Genomic DNA, 22,489 nt, shown 5'->3' with positions numbered 1-22,489 from the left:
ACGGCGGTCGGTTCAGATAACCAAAATTTCAGATAAACCGAAGTCCTCCTGTTTCCACTCGTGAAACATCCCGAATTGCGTCAGGCCAGCAAAATATGATCGTAAAACGTGCATATGGTACGTACAATGTTATTGATAAGATTGTGAGTAAGGCTGCAAGTTTTTGACTAAACGTTTTGTTAACGTATTAAAAAGGCGCCGAAGTATGATTGAAAACTCAAAGTTTTTAAATGCTGAATAACAAAGCTCGTTTATTTTGCGATCTTACAGAAAAAAATCCGTCTTATTTCGCGGCAGGAAAACACAGGAGATTTAATTTCATTACCTACTCTTTTGAATAAAAAATAAACTACTGTACAAAATTATGAAACAAATCTAAAGACTACTTAAAGGAATGAAAAGTTTGTCTAACGGAACTTTAAAACATAAAAAACAAAAAACTTTTAACTTATGGACGTTGAAGTTCTAGGACACTTCATTAGAATTTATTTTTTGTTAAAAAATCCTGTAATGTTCTCTTTTTTTTAGGTTTGTGAAACTTTTGTTGCGGTGCTATATCTCCAACGTTGGAAACAGACGATTACGGGATAAGTCACCTCACCCTGTTGGTTGATGTGCTCCAGGGCGATTTGGATGGTTTCTGATCGGTCACGATTTGGACCATTTCTTCCTCAGTTAAATCAAAAAAGTCATTTTTCATCCAGTCTTCAACGTCGTCGAAGTTCACGTCTTCACATACCGGTAGCTTCTCCAATAAGTTCACCAAAATTACGTCATTTTCATATATTTCTATCACGTCAGCTTGAATTTCGGTGTTGCCTCCTTCTTCCCAACACTGATGAGTTGCCTTATGATGTAAGATTTTTTCCCAAGCACTAACGAGAGAAATTGGAGGAATTAGATTCCAAGCTTCAGCAATCCAATGAATGAAACTTGAAACATCGATTTTTTTAAGAGCTTTCACAAAATCTATTTCGGAATCAATCGCACCGATTACGTATTCCAGCAGCTTGCTTCTGTAATATTTTTTCAGCCACTCAAGTACACCTTGGTCCACCGGTTGACATAGAGACGTGACGTTTGGTGGGAGAAACACAACTCTGATATCTCCATCTTGTAGCTCATGTGGGTGAGAAGGAGTGGTGTCCACAAGAAGTAGCGTCTTTCGAGGAAGTCCGTTTTCCTCCATGTATTTTTCTACAGCGGAACAAACTCTACCTGGAACCTCTCTTTGAAGATGGCACCGTTCATCCATGCCTTATGCTAATATGTGTACCACAGTGGCAAAGGTTTATCAGCTGGTTGCCGTCTAAATGCTATTGGTTTTTTGGATTTGACAATTAAAGTAAGGCGCAGTTTATGATTGCCAGTGGCATTGATGCATACGAGGACAGTAGCTCTCTCTTTACTTTTTTATATCCGGATGCCGTTTTTTCTTGTTTACAGGCAAGGGTTTTTGCTGGCAACATTTTTTAATTCAACCCGGTTTCATCACAGTTGTGAAGTTGATCGCCAGTATAACCTCTTTCGTCGATGATTGTATGCAGTTTCTTCTTAACATCAGCGATAGTGGCTTCGTACCCAGATAAAGATTCGCCGATGACGGCAATTTTACGAATGCCATGCCGCTTCCTGAACCGATCGAGCCAGCCATCGCTTCCGAGGAATTCTTGCTCCTTTCCTTCAATCAGCTAATAAAAAGTCATCGCTCTTTGACGAAGTAGAGGACCTGAAAATGGCAGACCTTTGACTCTTATTTGTTCATGCCACAAAAGTAAGGCTTCTTCTGACGATGTGCACCTTTTTCATTGTTTTTCAAGATTTCACTGCGCTTCCTGACTCTTGGATGGAACAAAATTTTTCAATTTCTGGTCGATTTGTCTTCCAATCAGTAATCGTATTCCTACCGACGTTCACATCCGCAGCAACTTTCGCGGGTTGCTCACCTGCAAAGCCTTAAGCTTTGCTCCCAACGAGATCACATCGTATTTTCGTTTCGCGCTTGTAGTCACTTTCAGCGTTTTTTTGCCACCACTCGACTGATTCTTTTTTGGTTTCTGACCACTTTTATCTCTGGACATTTTAAAGCATGTAGCATGAGCACGAAACGTTAAATCGAAAACACACAGTCGCACGACTTGACGGCACTCGAGACGCACTAGACAAAGCTTTTGACTTTTGGATCCAGGCTGTGGCAACCATCGAAAGAAAACATTCGATACATCTGTCTCCTCTCCCCTGTCCTACCAAAGCCCACGCGGCCTCACAACAGTGCGTTGTACGTTCACTGTTAAATTGTTATACGCTCTGCTTCGTCTGACGTACCGACAACAGGCGGAAAGTGTTTGGCGCCGCGTTGGTTTCGACCGGGCTACGTCACGCTGCATAGAGCAATACTGTACGTACTGTACTTCCAAAGAGTTCCATTAGATGCCAATGGCATGAAACCACGCAATACGAAGAAGAAACACGCTAAATTTTCAACCAACACACGCACGAATTGACGACACACGGACTTTTAACACGCGCCAGTGCATTGATTAGCAGGAGACCGCCGAAACACACCAGCGAATGCATGGCTCCAGGAGTAGACAAGTTGAAACTTGTCAAGTGTCAGTATAGCTAGCCAGAAGCGCAGCTGCGCGATGCGTCAGACAACGCCAATGTGAGCCGCGAAATGCGGAAAAAATTGTTCGGATAAAGCGGATTTCGGATAAACGCGATTTGAATAAACGGGAGTTTACTGTATTTTGATATTTACGGGATAGTAATGTAATGTTCGTTTTAGGTTCTGAGAAAATTATAATTGAAAATGGCACCTCAAGGGCAGCGGAACACTCGGTAAATATTCAGAACGCTGACGTCCTAAGCGTTGCCTCTTACATTTTTGGAAGTTCATTCAACGATGCTGCTCCCACATACTCTTTACATTATTTTTGTCCAGCAGAAGCATCTGCATGTAGGACTGCGGAATCATCAAATTCGCCTACTTACATGCCAGTCGTGGTAAGATAGTTTCGGAATTAATTATATTAATCAGAGATCAAGACGGAGATATTGTGGATTTTGATGTTGGAGAGGTAACTGTTCAATACACTTAAGAAAACGTAATGGGCATCGTATTCACGTTATGTCTGAAGAGGAGAAAACTGATGCAAAGAAGATGAATATGATGAAGAAGAAGACGATAAAGAAGGATAAGAAAGCGAAAAATACCCTCACAATTGAAAAATACTGTCGTCAAAAGAGTACACAGCTCTATTAAACTAACATCATCAACTAATTGCCAGCTCTCATTCGACGGTGTGGTGACTGATGGTCAAAGAGAAGAAGGAAATGATGACGATGAATCACATACTGGATATGAGGGACAAAATTCTCGTTAACAGTTGTATAACTCTCTTAGAATCTCATAAGTAAAAGCCATTTATTCAGGCACTTTTGACTTACAACGAAACAGTTGTCCGTATACTGAAGGAAACTTTTTTGATGGATCAGGAGCGTCGAAAACTGCTTATATTTACTTAAATAAAACTTCGGCACTTCACTTGCTTACGGATATTCAGTATCATATAAAAAACTAAATTACTGATCACGTGCGCGGTCAGAGAAGTGCAAAGCTAATGAAAGAATAATCTTCTTTTACGCCAAATGATCAATCCCATTACATGATGCTAGTTGGGGAGTAAGAAATGAATTAAAGGAATTTGTGTCAAATGATGGACGTCTCAGATTTGTATCCTGCTCAGTATCGTATTCGGGTCCGCAGGGGGTTGCAAGAAGATTGTTTTAAACGCTCGCACTAAACTAATATTGATTCACAGCAGAAAAGACACTAATTGTATTAGTCTGGAACCGCGCGACCGCTACGGTCGCAGGTTCGAATCCTGCGTCGGGCATAGATGTGTGTGATGTCGTTAGGTTAGTTAGGTTTAAGTAGTTCTAAGTACTAGGGGCTGATGACCTGAGCTGTTAAGTCCCATAGTGCTCAGAACCATTTCAACCATGTGAAATAATTGTATTATCTCAGAAAGTGCAGAGACCAATCTGAACATTGTCCTTGTAATTGGAAAATTCTAGAAACTCGAGTCTGCGAGAAAGAGCAACATCAAATCAAATGGCTCTAAGCACTATGGGACTTAACGTCTGAGGTCATCAGTCTCCTAGACTTAGAACTACTTAAACCTAACTAACCTAAGGACATCACACATATCCATGCCCGAGGCAGGATTCGAAACTGCGACCGTAGCAGCAGCGCGGTTCCGGACTGAAGCGCCTTGAACCGCTCGGCCATACCGGCCGGCTAAATTCGTGGTAAGGTCTTATGGAAGCAAACTGCTGAGGTCATCGATCCCTAAGCTTACACACTACTTAATCTAACTTAAACTAACTGACGCTATGGACAACACACACACCCATGCCCGCGGGAGGACTCGAACCTCCGACGGAGGGAGCCGTGCGGACTGAAGAGCGACATCATTAAAAAAAAATTTTAAAAAAATCGAAGGCTCTTTGTTGTATTTCGTCACTTGGATTTAAACCAATGTGTGGCACCAGAAATTAGTACATGAACATGGTAAGTTAAATTCATTACAGAGCTCAAAACAGCAGGATACATAATTTTAGCTCTTCAGTCAAACAAGAATGCGATTTCAGATTATTGCAGCACACTGAAGGCAATAAAGTTGAAAATTTATCTAAATTTTATGAATATTCTGAATAGAACTATTCAGTTGATTTTAGAACAAAGAAACTATTCAAGCCAATGATATGTGTAATGTTTTTCATAATAATAAAATTAATATGTACAGTATTTTCATTTTTCCCCATTTTCCTTCTGTAATAGATTATACAAGAAAATATTTTATTATTGACACATCATTCGAAGGAGAACTTGCTCCTGTTGATAATTTCACTGTAATAAGCATGAAAACTTAAGTAGCTAAAGAGCTGCATCTGTCAGCACGCAAAGTTTATCTGAGGAGAGCGGTTATCACTAAAGAAAATGCCAGCATCGTGGCCGGGCGGTTCTAGGTGCTACAGTCTAGAACCGCGCAACCGCTACGGTCGCAGGTTCGAATCCTGCCTCGGCATGGATACGTGTGATGTCCTTAGGTTAGTCAGGCTTAAGTAGTTCTAAGTTCTAGGGGACTGATGACCTCAGATGTTAAGTCCCATAGTGCTCAGAGCCATTTTTGAACTAAAGGAAATGATGACCTTCATCAAGCCTGTTTGTTTGACCTGACTGCACATTCCAAATACAATTCAGGTTAAGAATATTTATTAACAGTAAATGATGTGCACTTTACATCTGCATAAGTCGCTGCCCTAAATACTAAAAATTGTACTAAGGTTAAAGATTCATTCACAAAATTATACAGAAAAAGTAATAGGATTCCAAAGCCCTCACAAACAGACATAGATAAGGAATTTTATAACACTCATTTCAAGAAGCTAATGGAAAAACATTACAATTGATCACCACACATCCTTTTACAACTTGAAAGGTTCAGTTGTGGAGCAATTCAACAGAACTGTTAAAAAAATGTGTTAGACGCTTAACTGTTCATGGGTCTTTCAAATGGATTGATACAGTGCAAAATATAGGTAGTCGAGATAATCACAGACAAAAAAACAGAACAATTAATAAGAAACCTGATTATATGAAAGATAACAGCCTTTTGTCTGTTGTGTATAATAAGATCAAGATGATAGATCCACAGATAGCTAAATTCAAAGTCGGCAGTGTTTGTAGACTTCTGTTGTTGTGGCCTTCAGCCCGAAGACTGGTTTGATGTAGCTCTGCATGCTATTTTAACCTGTGCAGGCCTCTCCATCTCGCAATAACTACTGCAACCTACATCCTTCTGAATATGCTTACTGCATTAATCACTTGATCTCTCTTTGCAATTTTTACCCACATGCTCGCCTCCAATACTAAACTCATGATCCCTTGATCTGTTTCTGTTAGAAAAATGTAATTCGATTTTCGAGAAAGGCTGCACACCACACTGGTCTGCCGAAATACTCAAAATTCGAGCAGTTCAAGAGACCAACCCAAGATCGTATCTGCTAGAAGATTATAAGATGCGATCTCTATGAGGAGATTTCTACAGCACAGAACTACTAAAACCGAGATATCCATCCACATATCTTGTTCAAAAACTAATACGAAAAAAGGAAACAAATATTTCGTGAAATGGGTGGGTTTTAATAAAACATACAATTCCTGGATTAATTTCTAAGACAGTGTATGTGTAAAGAGAGAGATAAACAGGTGGAGACGTTGTGCTATATGTGTCTGATATCTGATGAGTCAGACAAGTACCGACTTGACAAAGATACAAACAGAGCATCACAGCACTCTCTTTGTTTCTGTTACAAAATGTATATCTGGTTTCTGCGAGGTCAGATAAGTCCAGACGTGACAAGAAGAAACTCTGCTTGTTTCCATCTGATGAAGTTAGCTTTCATCAATCATGAAACATTTGTGTGTGTGTGTGCATGTGTATTTGTGTTTGTGTGTGTGTGTCTCTGTGTGTGTGTGTGTGTGTGTGTGTGTGTGTGTGTGTGTGTGTGTGTGTGTGTTTAAATTTGTCGCCCAACCCGTCTTTAATTTTCAAATTTCCCAACTTCATTTCTTGATGACGCAATAGAGAAAAAGAAGGTGTGGTTTGTGAAGTCATCACTATAGCGTCATACATAAGGGCGTGTGGCTCATCGAAAGGTCAATGATATGGGTCACGTGATGGAAACAAAGTGCATCGGAACACACAATGCAAACATTGTGCCCTGGATAGTAGGTAACCATATAACTCACTTTCCGTGTGCTGCAGCCTTTTTCTGAAATTACAAAAATTACTCCAGAAAAGTACTCCAATAGTAGTCAATGTGTTACATTTTTATTCCACAGCATATCAATAAACAGTAAGTCAAATCACTTTAAGTATAATCAGGAACAAGTTATAGGTCACAAAAATTTTGAAATGAAAGCCATTGGCAACTAAACACAAATTTCCATTTTTGAGAAAGGGGAAATTGTTAGGACATTATAGAAATTCAGTTCATTTGCAAATATTCTGTGGTAAAGAGACCATCTGTTTTAAGGAACAAGTTGGTGCATGACTGACGAAGTATAGCTTAACTATGCACACGATTTAAAAGCATGCAAAATTTTACTTGCCATTAAAATTAGTAAGAGAAGAATTAACAATATCCTTCAGATAGCTTTAATATATAGGGTGTATCATTTGGCATGTCTATGTTTCTGAATATATAGGGTGTATCAAAAAGAATCACCCGATTTGGAATGTCTATATTTCTGAAACTAACAAATATATACAATGAATTTTGTTTTTTGATGAATGGGTAACTGAAAAGAATTTGAAGCCATGTTGACTAGAAAGTTTTTTTGTACCTTTTCATAGGTGTTCAATATGCCCCTTTTGAGATGCACGCCATATGTCAGTGCGGTATTCAAATTGTTCCCACACTGCAGCGAGCATGTCCTGATTTAACAGCTTCCACAGCTGCTGTTATCCGATGTCTCAGTTCATTCCTTGTTGTTCGTAATGGAGGTACATAAACATAGTCTTTTATAAATCCCCACAAGAGATAATCACATACAGTCAGGTCCAGTGACCTTAGAGGCCAATAATGTAAGGCTGAATCATTTGGTCCAGTACGACCGATTCATCGTTCAGTAATACTTTGAGTTAAAAATTCCCGCACTTCCAGATGCCAGTGTGGCGGTGTCCATCCTGTTGGTAAATGAAGTCGTTTGAATCAGTCTCCAGCTGTGGGAAAGGAAAGACCTCAAGCATATCAACAAATGTGCTTCCTGCAACAATGTTCTCGGCAAATAAAAATGAACCACACGCCTTTTCCCGTGAAACTGCACAAAACACATTCTATTTTGGAGAGTCCCTCTCACGTTTTACAACTTCATGTGCTTGTTTCGTACCCAATATTTTCACATTATTACGGTTCATCTTTCAATATTAAATGGGATGTTGCCTCGTCACTAAATGCTAAGCGTGGAAGATAACTGTCGTCCTCTATCTTACCAAGAACGACATTACGGAACTCCACACGTTACTGTCTGTCACTTTCACGAAGAGTTTGCAGTAGCTGAATTTTGTATGGTTTCATGTGTAAACGTCGACGCAACACACGCCACACGGACATCGAGGGCATGTTGAACTGTCGAGCTGCACGGCGAACGGATTTCTGTGGACTCCTTGTGATATTATGGCGGATGCGTTCGACGTCTGTTTCAGACACTCGGGGACGGCCCGGCGATTTGCCTTTACACAAACAACCTCTTTCTCGGAATTGTTCATACCATCGTCTAATGTTCTGTGCTGTAGGGGGATTCACACCATACCTAGTACGTTAAGCCCCGCTGAACAGTTATTGTGGATCCGCACTACGCAAAACGTAGAACGCAAAACGCGTTCTTTTCTCCCGACACCTTACTAGAAGTGGATGCACACTGCTGCTACCTAGCGTGAGCCATGTAAAACTCGAGAGTTTGTTCTTTCCAACAGTACGTTGTTCATACGCATATCTCAAATAACATAATAGATATGTTTTTTTAAATCGGATGACTCTTTTTGATGCACCCTGTGCTACACTGGAGTTAAGTATGTAGGTCCTTTAATATTTAGAAACGCCGCACAAAACACAACGTCATGTCTCACAAAAAAAGTATTGTAGAAAATGAAATTTGCTGATGGTGGTCTTTACAGCACGTTCCTTCATGTGATTCTAAAATCGGTCATTAATTTGGTACACCGACCAGGAGCCATCATGTACTCCTAGGTACCATATCCTCGGGGTACAACACTCTTGCTAGCTTTATTAACATTACTAGTTTCGAGCGTTGCTCATTCTCAAATGCATCTGTAGCACCTATGGGTACACGATTCGCATCTATTTGAAGCATCGGTTTCGAATTGTTTCGTGTCAATGAGTTGTCGATTCTGCACTGTATCAATTGTATGAATTCCATCTGTTTGACCAAACTGAAGTGTCGTTACGAATTTTTAAGTTTTCAATATCTTTACTGTTTAATTTTATAATAAAACTGATATCGTTCTCAAATGTATGGAGAAACAGTTTGTCTATAGAGAGAAAGCAGTAATATTTTATAAACACATCTAAAACAGCATAATGTTTATTTTGGGTATCAACTGGTGAAAATAAGGGTGGCTGTTAATATGTCTATTTGCGATTTCTAACCTACCAGAACTACACCACAGTTTCCTAGTATAGAGAGTTTGTGTGCCACAGGGATGTATGTTTATGCTGCAGGTTCACCCTTCAGGCGTCATGGTGGACCCAGGGATGCTACCAAAACCAGATCATTCCCCGGGGCAGAATGCATTTCAGTCGCTTCTGCCGTTATCAGCTCCAATGCAGATCATGCCTCCCACACCACCATCAAAAACCCTGGCTCTGATGCCGTTACATCAACAAAAACTCACTATCAACCCACAGTCGACGTTGATGATTAACCAGGGACTGCTTCAATTACAGCCGTAAGTATCGTTGTTTTGTATGTCAACTAAAATTTAGTGTCGGCTAACGGATACTGGACATCGGCTTTGGCTCATAACGTATTGATTTGGCATGTAATGTCGTACATGTGCAGATGAGGAATGTGTATTTTACTAATAATATTTATTTTGGTATATGTTTCCTTTTTTTAATGTGTTGTGGTGACAGACTATCTGTAGCATAAGTCGACGACTAGTTTAGATCGGAACGTGCCGGTCTGGTAGTGAATTGACGAAGTCAAAGAACGTCCTTTCATGATAGGAGCCGTAATTATTGGAGGATCACCTGCGAAAATTTGAAATCATGCTGAATTCTGTTTTATATTGTCTTCTCCGTCGTGTATATTATGTGAAGAGATTTCGTTTATTTTATGTGCGTGATGTAAGGAAACGTTATGTTTCGAGCTTTGCCTTACAGATCATTACCATTGATGTATTTACTTTATGTCATAATAATGAGTTACATGTTGTTCTCAGTTAACAAAGTAAATATGTTTTAAACAGTAAACTAAAAGAAATATAAACGTAAAACATAAAGTTTAAAATATAAAACAAATATAAGTAAAACAAATAATTAGAATAGTAATGAATGTTTAGATAATTTATTTAGGTATATCGGAAATACTTCGGCAGCACATTGTGTATAGCCAATTTTTCCGACATGGTATTTGAGAATCGAGCTTTATTACACAGGGATGTATATGGCGTGAAAGCTTCTTTCATTCATGTTCGAACAAAAGTTTTCGTTTTTCAAAGCTAATTAAAGGTGGTGGGTTACTTTGCAAAATTTCAAATTATTACAAAAATTAATTATACAGTTTTCAATAACATTAATTACATATCAACTGTTATATGAAAAACTTTTTTATATATCGTCGTTTCGAATATATTACCTGTAAACCTAAAATACCAAATTACTTTGCGGGGTGTGTTTTACCCCTAAAAGTGAAGTTGGGCACAATAAAACAAATACGGATTACGCTATTTTGCTCCTTCTACACACCCATCAAGTACCATGAATATTGTTTATAGACGCTTGGGAATGTTCCCTTGCAAGGCAAATCGAAAAATAACTTTCTGTTTCCAGTAGTGGGTAAATGGTTTTGAAGTACAATATGAGTAGACACTTTTATGTACAGATATACACTTTCCAAAGAACAGCAAGATATCGGCAATGCATCTTGAAACTGATCGATCCAGATCCTAGGTTTCAGAGCGTCTGATGGGCCTCCGGACTGCCGCACAATGTCTGCAACTCTCACATTCATCCTAAACATTATTATAGCACTCCTTGTCTCGCTATAGGTGGAGCAGCATCTCCTGCTTCCTTTGATTAATGTTCTTTGAACTGGAGAAATTCTAATATACCTTTGTGTTCTGTTATATGTCCTGAAACTTTTCGATCAGACTATGGATCATAACGTAACGAGAGCTGTTCCTAGGCCAAAGTTAACATTCCAACCTGCTCTGTAACCCTAGTAACCTCATCACGAGGTATCGTAGCCTCACCCGTCTCATACGGACATTGGGTGTCCGAGTTGCTCACTTAAGGTGACTTGCCCATTGTTAATTATTTTCGTTTGTTCTGCAACTTTGTGCTGGAATGTACCAATCTTCTCAAAATTTGTTTGAAACCTGCTACTTGCTTTCTGTATGTACAGGGTCAACGGAGCTATTGACATACCCCTGTAGATCTTGCAATGATTCGCATTGGTTGAACTGACAGATAATCAGATCGCTCCCCATGGGCTCATATGCTTTGATGCAACTGTAGCATAACGGATTAATAATAGAAATCGGGTGTCCATAACAAACATGAGACATGGGTGTTGCACTTCACAAAAGGTAATAAACAAAGGGAAAATCTGACTATGAAATGGTCCAAATTGTCCAGCATTTATTATTTATTTCTACTAACACATACATGAACAAGAATAAGCTACAGAATGTATTCGATCTTAGAACACACGAAAATTGAGAAGTACCGACATGGAAGAGTTCAAATCTGACAGTTAAATGGTATGGCAAAGACTGGATAGGTTAGGTGAATGCGAAAAACCCAGCATCTCATAAGTCAAGCAAGATAAATCCGCAGTAGAAACACAGTGATTACGTTATTGCTCCAAAAGAATGTAAAACTACAAGGTGGAAGTAACATCTTTGATCGAGTCATGAATAAGCTCGAAGTTACTTGAGAGAAGTATGAGACCCGTAGAACGTATTTGACTCAAACAACGTACCTATAAACGCTCTTTAAGTACCATTACGTGCTCGATTAAGCTGTAATTTCCCACCGTATACTGCATACAGATGTGTAGTAAGTTGCGAGCACTCTGAGCTGCTGCAGTCTGCGAAAGATCAGCCGCTGACTGCAATAACATGTCTTCTATACATCTGCAGGGAAGTATATCGTCTCAGCCTCTGAGGAGCAAGAGCTTCCCTCAATATATCCAAATTGAGTCCTCTCCTCAGATTTCACAGACGAAGTGATCTCTTGAGAATCTCAAGCTCAAGAGGTCTCTTCAGAATCCGCGGACCAACTTATTTCTTCAGAACCCCCAGCGCAAATGTTCGTTACCAAAACATACTTGTCTTCCCTTTCTACCAGTTTTCACAATTCCCGAGCGCCAATGAAAAGGGCTCTGCAAAAAGCTTATCAATGATATTGTTCTAAACGAAATAACTAACTATCCACCTGGCAAAATATTTACCATGTTAACCAATCATATAGCTCCCACATATGTGGCTGTTAAGGAATTCTAAGTTTCACTCCTATACTTTAGTTTATAGTTTCGCTTCAGCCATTTAGCTTGTGGCCATGTCTGAATTTCTCGGAAATTGACGTCCTGACCTCCCTTCCTCTGCTATTTTTTAGGATTAATCAATGAGGTACCCCTCTTGCATCATGTTAGAGTGGAGGATGGGAACCCCACGCTAGGCGCTGCCAGGATGTCGGTTCATCGCTATTACAAAGAAAGAAAGGAATACTTGAACACAAAGCAGCTGTATCACATCTCACAGGACACAGAGATCTGTATTTGTGACTGTCTTCCCCTTCCACAGCGTTCTAGGAAGGTAAACCATTGGTGAAATGTAACGTTCTTTATAAATGTGTTTTTGACCTGATGACACAGCTTACAAAAATCCAGATTCTGCACTAGAGCAGGTGCTCGTCATGGAATGTTACACATCTTCTTAGAACAGATTTAAATACATCAAAATCTGAGTTCTATCCCAGCCAATTAATAAGAATTTATCGTTTGTAATAAGTAACTTCAGATACTGCCAGGGTTAATTTCTCCTCTTTCCTGGAGTCAGCTATGCATGTGATACATTCTGTAGTTTAGCTGGGGCCATGATTCAGGGTGCATTGGGAGCAATACTGATAGAATGGTACTCCCAGCTGCGCAAGCTAGACAAAGATTGGGCTATATCATTTTATCTGCCATGAGCGGACACTTCTCCCTATCCCCTCACTTTCATCTGTGAAAAGCGAGCCAGAACTCTCAGAGAGGATGGGAGGGGTGAGAGGGGGCATTAATTGGACTCTGAGTCACTGCCCTGTGCCTCCCTGTCTACTCTGTCCCATTATGGCTCCAGCTAAACTACAGAAAGTATTACATGTATAGCTGACACCAGAAAAGGGGAGAAGTTAATTCTATCAGTATCTGAAGGTACTTAACACAAGCGCTAAATTCTCATTAATTGAACGTGATAGAAGTCAGATTATGGTGTACTTAAATGAAACATGAGATATGCCAGTCCAGAAATGGACTGGCGCGTATCCTATTGCATACTAGGTTTGGAATTGTTACCCCACTGGGGTTTATGACACAACAACGTTGACAGGCTACAGCCACAAGTACGCTGTTTAACACACTGAGTGAGGTAGCACACAGTCTTCTGCCAGCCACTGCCCGGGATAGACGTGTGGCACCCTTGGACCGTGCCGCAGCAAACAAGGCGCAGCCTCAGTTCAGTGCGACTTTCAGACAGACATCCTTCTAATACAGACTTCAAGTAATGCCAATAACAACAAACAGATAGGCGCCAATAAAAACGATATTTAGATGCGGATTCACATATGGGCAAGGGCATCACCACGTCACAACCATTAGTCGAAACACATGGTCATTCCAAACAGGAAATGTTCGGCATGCAGTACAACTTTCTCACAAACAAGATTTACATGAAAGCAATTAACGATGACGTACGTTCACGAGTAGGCCGTTTTGAAGCCACTGTATATTTTCCAAATTCCACAGGAGATATGTACAAAGTAACTGTGGCTTATTCCAATATGGATCTGTGCACCGTCAAGGTGCTCTTCTTGCCCTTTGATTTATCCAACGAGGTTACAAAATAGGCTCTGGCTCCATTCGAATCTGCTTTTCAAATACAGCAGGAGAAATGGTCCACAAATAAACACTTTAATGTACGTAATGCTGTACGAACTGTGCGAAAAGATTTGAAGAAGCAGTACCCTCTTACTTGATCATAAATGGTGGTAAGTCTCTGACTGTATACGAGGGCCAGCCCTGCACCTCTCTGACATATTATGGTGTAGATCCCTAACATGTCCAGAGCCCGGCTATCATTGCAGCCAGAGAAGCCCTCGGATTGACTTCGCAGGTAGACTCCTACGCAAGCCACTTGCTTAATAGCCGCTCTGTATCATCAGAGGCAGCTGATTCACAGCAGCAGGATGCATCAATGACGCCTGGGATCGAACCCACCCCAAAGTCAACAGGCGTGCTTAACCGATTTCCTGCTACTGCAACAGTCGATTCTTCCTCCACTAGCTCAATAGCCTTCGCCACTTCTCTGGATCCACTTATCTTGCAGGAGAAGCGAGAAAGCCCAACTAAACATTCATCCAAAACATCTACCTCTTCTGCGTTTAGCCTTTCGGCACGTGATACAGCGATAGCCTAGAGGCCAAATCAATCACCTTCACCAGCACGATATCTGCACCACAGAGGGTCAGTGCTAAGTCCTAGGACATCCCGACCGAAGCAACTGATCCGGAAATATCCGTGCAAAATCGACATAAGCGCACGCAGTATAATGTGGATCCCACAGACGGCCATCGCAAAAGATGTGCTATCACGATCAGATGTTCCCGAACCACTTGAATTGCGTTTCGCTTGATTTGCATGTAGCCAACATAACGTAACTGCCTTGCAGGTCCTCTAATCACTTTTCGGTACAGTCGCTATACAAAATTGGTACCACAAGTGACCACTAGGAAACTATGCTCCGTATGGCAATTACCTCCAGGTTTAAATTAATATCACGATATTACAAATATCATGGAACACCTGAGACAGTCCTTAACGCTTGTAAACTCAGATTTACTGCAACAAGTAACATTTCTAAACTACTGTCACTTTCATTAGTATGTGACACAAATAATGCCAGCAACAATAACACATAAATTACTCTGTAATCCTTACTCGAAACTAGATTGTCTTGCGAATAAGAGATTTTCAAGAATATTAGGACTGGCAAGTCTCTATGATAACCCGAAGTATTCTTGTGCGAACAAAAGATTCTCAAGAATATTTGGACATCCAAGTCTCTATAATTACCCGAAGTAATCTTGCTATCTGAAAGGGTTTCCGACCACTTAATAACCGTAGTTCATTAAGTGAATGCTTTTGCAGAAACTGAAAATGAACGAAGTAGCCACAAAAATCACGAATAACAGCGTCAAGCATTCTATGGAAACTTTACCATCAACATAGCATCACTAATATTTTCACTATCATCATGATAGTGTGAATGCTCTGAAAACCTAATCATTTGCATATCACATCTTCTTCCTGTCGGTTAAATTTCGCATCTGTAGTACGTCATCTTCGTGGTGTAGCAATTTTAATGGCCAGTAGTGTAGATTTCGTCTGACAACCATGTGATAGTCGAGATATTTCCTGGAGTAATACAGGATTGTCCTGCTAAATTTCTTTGATATTGTCTACGTATTTCAATTAAATTTAATCAATGATTTTCATTTACAGCTTATCATCTAGGGATCATATAGCTTTTAGTCCAGGATGATCCTTCCACAAAGAAACTACAACTAATTTCGACATAATTCGGATTATCTCTCTTAGCTATCACTATTTCTGTAAGGGAGGAGAACTGCTGGAGCAGCTCGCTAGATCAGTGGAAACGTCGTCGCCGGTGGTTCTAGTTTCACGGGAGGCTAGCATTTAAACTCTTACGTGATAGATCTAGACCGGTTCGTTTTGCTATATGTGCAAACAATTCACGTAAAAATCGGTCTTCATGACACGAGTAAGCTAATATTCGAATTCATTTCTACAATAACACTCAACCCGTAAATGGCACAGATGTTCAAGCTTCCTGCCTTCCGCCTTCCATTAAATTCAAAATCGCTACACATCTGTGCACCAGTCTCCTTTCTCCTGGTAAACTGTGCCCGCAATGGTAGATAACATAGTAGTATCCCTTTATATTGAGCGGCAATACAGGTTGCAACGTTTTGTTACTGCAAAGTGTACACATTGTTTACAGAAAATATGAAGACGAAACTACAATATTAAATAATCTCTGGTTGCCCATGTGAATGTACAAACGTCCGCTGTAGATCATAGGCGCAAGGTGCGATCCGTCGACATCGTTTGAGCTGACGCCGCATAGCGTCAGACGGCCGTAGGCCGGCGAAGGAGAAATTTTTTCGATCTGGACAGGCAGCCACGGGCTTTTCCCAGAATCGTTTCCCCGCGGTTTTGCTGTTTTGCGGGATATAGAAGGAAGTAAATAGTTTTGTAGCTCCAAACAGACTGATAGGGTTAGCAGAATGGCGAGTTGTAGTATACTTAATTATGGAAGTTTCAAATTCAAATTGCTCATCTTTTCTTTTGCACTGCGTGACGTTTCCCATGAAGAGTAACTTAAAGTGGAAATTCCTCTGGAGACGTACATCCATTACGTGATTTTACTTCAGTTATTACAAAATCAAGTTGAGTGCACACACTGGGTAGCTGAGGAAGCTGGTTAATGGCGATTCGATCGAGCGAGAATTGAATGTATTGAACAGTCTGTAATCCGCTCCAGTGAGTCACGAAGCCAGAAGTCTCATTCGGTGTAGCGCACCAGTGCTACTGGAAAATCGTGACCTAGGCTGTCTGTTGAGTTCAGTGGTCTGTTACCTGGTGCTCGGTAAGTATCTGTAAGGTTAGCGTTCAGTTCCCACTCCAGGCGAAAGTTCTAATAGGCGCTGAGAGTTCCTACTTACCCACGATCACGCCAAATGAAGCATATACGATTCTATCGTAGTTCCCGATTCATATTAAACGTGATGTCCCTTCGCTACCGATTACACGTTAGACTGGGCCATGGCAGAGGTTTAAGTGACAACTTGTAGAATTTCTGTCACCAGCCACCTTTCTTATAGTAGTATTTTTATTTTAGCTAAAGAGCCAAACGCCATTTAATGTTACAGGACACCTATTCTATCTTGTATTTCCCCTTGGCATGTTGAATACATTGGTTCTGGTTTCACGGGATTTGATCCCTTCGTGACTCATAGTGCCATCAATTCGTTGTTTGAAGAAGGTTCCTAGCTCTTCAAGTTCTTTACGTAAGGCGCGTATGATTATCCGAACCTCTGCACAAAAATTCTCATAATGTTCTTACAGGTTTTAGCATGAGCACATGTAACTGTCGATGATAATATGTTTTGATTTTTAACATCTTTTGATTCACTGTCAATAAAGATGTGACGGTTCGATTCACATGGAGACAGAGTTCTTTTTGTCACATCATTTCATTCAAACTTGCCACTCCTAGCTAGCTACTGGTGAAAAAAACTTCTTGGTTAACGAGTCTTCTTGTAGTCAACAACGATAAGTGCTGGGTTCGATTCCCAGTCATCACTGTACTCTTCATTACGTCTCTTCTAGTTTAAATATGTGCAATCTTGTTTCTGGCGAAAGAAACACATAGTTAATGTCTGTTCGTGGCGAGAAAACAACGAGGTGCCGGGTTCAAATCCAGCGAAGGCATAAATTATCAGTTTTATCATCACTGCAATTCCAAACAGCTGTCTACTGGTGAGAAAATTTGATATCTGGAATCTGAGTGTGCTTACATACCTATCGGACAATTTTCTGGGTTCGAATCTCTATCCAACAAATACATTACATCATTTCAAGTTTGTTATTTGGGAATGAAACAATATTTGACATCTTTTGTGATTAATTAACACAGACAATAGTTTCTGGATAGTTGTTCCGATCCAGTACAAAAAATTTTGTCATGTAGTTTGAAGTTCATATTTGCTAACTGATACTGGCTACAAATGTATTGTATCACGCATTTTTATAGTCAGTCAGCAATGACGATGCATAATGTGGTCGGAAGAAACGTACGTTTTTAATGTTACTTTCTGTTAGATAACAAGTACGATAGGTGGCTTTCGAACTACACATCGATCAACGCACCATCGTGAAGGTAGCGAAATTACTGGTAATACGTTGTTGACGTTGAGGTTTCGATGCTGTTAATCATAGCTTTTGCGGCTACTTAGTTCATTATTCAGTTCATGCAAAAGCACTCGCATAGTTAAAGACGGTTAATAGATGGTTGGAAAATCATTAAGAGGAAAGACTTCAAGAATGATTGATGTGTTAGAGGTACGGTCATTACTTGTGTCAGGTACTAATGAGAGTGTTAACGCTTTAGAAATGTCGCTTTTCGTACTGAATTTGAGTTTACCGAGGTTAAGTACCGTCACATGTATTCTCTGCTATTTGTAGCATCTTGATATTAATTTATATCTGGAGTTATCCCAATAAGGAGAGTGTTTTTAGTGGTCATCTTTGGTAACCGTTTTATGTAGTCAGATGACAATACCAAAACGCGATTGGAGGACCTACAAGGCAGTTACGGTATGTGGGCTGTACGCAAATCGGGTAAAAAGAATTTCAGGTCATTGGGATACATTTGACCATGATTGTGGATGCAAGAGAAGAGAAATTCTAACAAAATGGACACAAATTATGAGGAATATGTCACAGTGTCTCCCACATGATGAAAATGACGCAAGGTAATGCCCCTCAATAGCAGAGTTCAGAAACAAAGGAGGTCAGTCAGTCTACAATCTTAGGCCACAAAATTTTGTGGGCTGAAGACACCTAGAACAAACTGAATCTCAACATGGAAGCCCACAAATTCACCAATCTCAACTAAAAAGCTTCTGATACCAACGTATTATGTTTCCGTCAATATCCGCATGCTCCTGAAGTGCACTACGCGATAAAAAGTATCCGGACATGCCCACAAACATACGTTTTTCATATTAAGTGCATTGTGCTGCTGCCAGGTACTCAATATCACCAACCTCAGTAGTCATTATACATCGTGACAGAGCAGAATGCGGCGCTCCGCGGAACTCACGGACTTCGAACGTGGTCAGGTGACTGGGTTTCACTTGTGTAATACGTCTCTACGCGAGATTTCCACATTCCTAAACATCCCTAGGTCCACTGTTTCCGATGCGATAGTGAAGTGGGAACATGAAGGGACATGTACAGCATAAAAGCGTAGAGGACGACCTCGTCTGTTGACTGATAGAGATCGCCGACAGTTGAAGAGGGTCTTAATGTATAATAGGCAAACATTTATCCAGACCATCACAGAGGAATTCCAAACTGCATCAGGATCCACTGCAAGTACTATGACAGTTAGGCGGGAGGTGAGAAAACTTGGATTTCATGGTCGAGCGGCTGCTCATAAGCCACACATCACGTCGGTAAATGCCAAACGACGCCTCGCTTCGTGTAAGGAGCGTAAGCATTGGACCATTGAACAGTGGAAAAAAAGTTGTGTGGAGTGACGAATCACGGTACACAATGTGGCGATCCGATGGCAGGGTGTGGGTATGGCGAATGCCGGTGAACGTCATCTGCTAGCGTGTGTAGCGCCAGCAGTAAAATTTGGAGGCCGTGGTGTTACGGTGTGGTCGTGTTTTTTATGGAAGAGGTTTGCACTACTTGTTGCTTTTCGTGGCACTATCGCAGAACAAGTCTACACTGATGTTTTAAGCTCCTTCTTGCTTCCAACTGTTGAAGAGCCATTCGGAGATGGCGGTTGCATTTTTCAAACGGTCTAGCAGCTGTTCATAATGCACGGCCTGTGGCGGAGTGGTTACACGATAATAACATCCCTGTAATGGACTGGCCTGAATGCTAGAGAACACCTTTGGGATGTTCTGGAACGCCGACTTCGTGCCAGACCTCACCGACCGACACACATACCCCTTTTCAGTGCAGCACTCTGTGAAGAATGGGCTGCCATTCCCCAAGAAACCTTCCAGCACTTGATTGATCGTATGCCTGCGAGAGTGGAAGTTGTTATCAAGGCTAAGGGTGAGCCAACACCATTTGAATTCCAGCATTACCGATGGAGGGCGCCACGAACTTGTAAGTTATTTTCAGCCAGGTGTCCGGATAGTTTTTATCACATAGTGTAGATGTCATCTTTCTTCAATAAGCCACCAGTTGCAAAGTAGAAGTCGCTACAGGATACGACAGAATTACCACATTGTAACCGACACACACACTATGAGCATGTTCAAGCAAAAACCCCATGTGCCCTGCCCCCCCCCCCACCCTCCTCCCGGTTTATACTCCTGTCCGGGGGACGCATAGCCGCTTGGTTGTCCCACCTGAAGCTGGTAAACATTTATGCTCCCTCGGAAGCATATCGTAGGGCGGAGTTCTACTACGGTCATACATCGAAGCTTTTCATATCCTCGCGTGCACTGGTAATTCGGGGTGGAGATTTAAAATGTGTGATATCTAAAGACGATCAACACCGAGGCTGCAGTTACTGGAATTAAATTAATACATTAGTAGTGGAAATGCCCCTGAAAGAAATTTTGCCGCAGGTGGAACCGAATACCATCGCCCAGAAATACAATGTAGGACAACTGATAATTAAATAAAAAATAAACAAATAAAATAAATTGACCACGCACCACGAACGAATTATCCGAATGGGGCAGAAATCAGTAGATGTCACGTACATGTACAGACAAACAATAGATTACAATTTCAGTAAAAATGGTGATTTATTTAAGAGTAAGAGCTTCAAAAATCCAGCAAGTTAGTTACTCGTTGGTCAACCTCCGGCTGTTATGCTAGCAGTTATTCAGTTTGGTATTAATTGATAGATTTGTTACAGGTCCTTCTGAGGAATACCGCGCCTAATTCTGCGTAATTGGGGCGTTAGATCGTCAAAATCCCAAGCTGGTCGGAGGACCCTGGCCTTAATGTTCGTAACCTTCTCAATTGGTGAGACATCCGGCGACCTTGCTAATCAAGGTAGAGTTTGTCAAGCACGAAGACCAGCAGTAGAAACTCTCACCGTGTACGCAAGGACATAATCTTGTAGAAATGTAAACCCAGGATGGCTTGCCATTAAGGGCAACAAAAAGCGGCGTGGAATATCGTCAGTGTATCGCTAAGCGGTGAGGGTGCCGGAGCTCTGTTATGAAATGAATTGAAATTGCCGCCCATAACACCAATCCTGGTTATCAGGCCTCATGGCGAGTCCACCACTGTCTGGGACGTGTCCAGACAAGTCTTCGGTGGTCATTGGGGCTCAGTTCGAAGCGGTACTCATCACTGGAGACAGCTATTCTGCAGTCAGTGACATTCCAGGCCCCGATGATCAGTGAAGACCCGACTGGAGACGCTCCGAACTGGAGTAGGATAGTAGCCTGACTGTCACCAGCCATATGGCCCAACAACCAGGAGTGATGGTATCGGTTGCCATTTCATTTTATTGCAGGACCCCTTTGGTTGCCATCCGCGGCACACTCACAGCACAGCAGTATGTCGACGACATTCTAAGCCCTGTTTTGTTGCCGTCCATGGCAAACCATCCCGAGCTTACATTTCAGCGAGATATTTCCCTTCCGCACGCTGCGAGAGTTTCTGCTGCTTACCTTCGTGCTTGCCAAACCCTACCTTGGCCAGCAGGGTCAACAGATCTCTCTCCAGCTGAGAACGTTTGGAGCATTATGAGCAGGGCTCTCCAACCAGTTGGGGGTTTTGACGTTCTAAAGCGCCATTTGGACAGAATTTGCCATGATAGCCCTAAGTAGGACATCCAACAACTCTATTGATCAAAGCCTAGCCAAATAACAGCTTGCGTAAGGGCCAGAGGTAGACCAAAGTGTTTTAGACTAGTTCCATATGTGAAGCTTTTTCTCTTGAATAGATCATTATTGTTTGTCGAAACTGTAATCATTTGTTAGTCAGTTATGTATGTCACATCTAACGATTTCCGTCACATTCGGATAATTCCTTTGTGATGTATCTTTTTTTTTCTTAGAATGTACGTCACGGCGAGTTGAATCTGCTGTCTTGAAGATTTTACGCACGAGGAAGACGCCTGACAAACATCGTTGAACGTGAAATGTGTCCTGTCACATTTTCACATAATATTGCTATATACCTATTGATACGACACATGCCTCAGGAAGTGTATAGGGGTTTAGGGGTTGAGGTCTCTGGTATCACAACTGCAGAATTATAGTGCACGCAAACTTGAAAACCCAAGTCCAGCAAACTTGGTGCTCGGCATTGGCTGCACGACCAAAATTTCCGTGAGGCGTACTTTGGTGAACAAAACACGCTAAATTTAAAGTGAGGAACTTCTTAAAAACTTACGCAGTTAATCGATCCACATGAAATAAGACCGTAATCCTTTCTGGCGTTGCAGCAAGAATATTCTCCAGCCGTATGTGCTATCCAAAATATACCGCAGTCAGACAGATTAAAGAAAAGACCACGAGTATAGTTCGTGAAACTTCCACCGATTTCAAAGTTCGTGGCCGGGCCTACAATGACCATATGTTATGTCCCCTCATCCATTCACCACGAGTTTCAAGC

Source organism: Schistocerca americana, chromosome X, assembly GCF_021461395.2.
Source record: "Schistocerca americana isolate TAMUIC-IGC-003095 chromosome X, iqSchAmer2.1, whole genome shotgun sequence".
NCBI classification, from domain to species: domain Eukaryota; kingdom Metazoa; phylum Arthropoda; class Insecta; order Orthoptera; family Acrididae; genus Schistocerca; species Schistocerca americana.
This window is presented reverse-complemented; position numbering follows the sequence as displayed.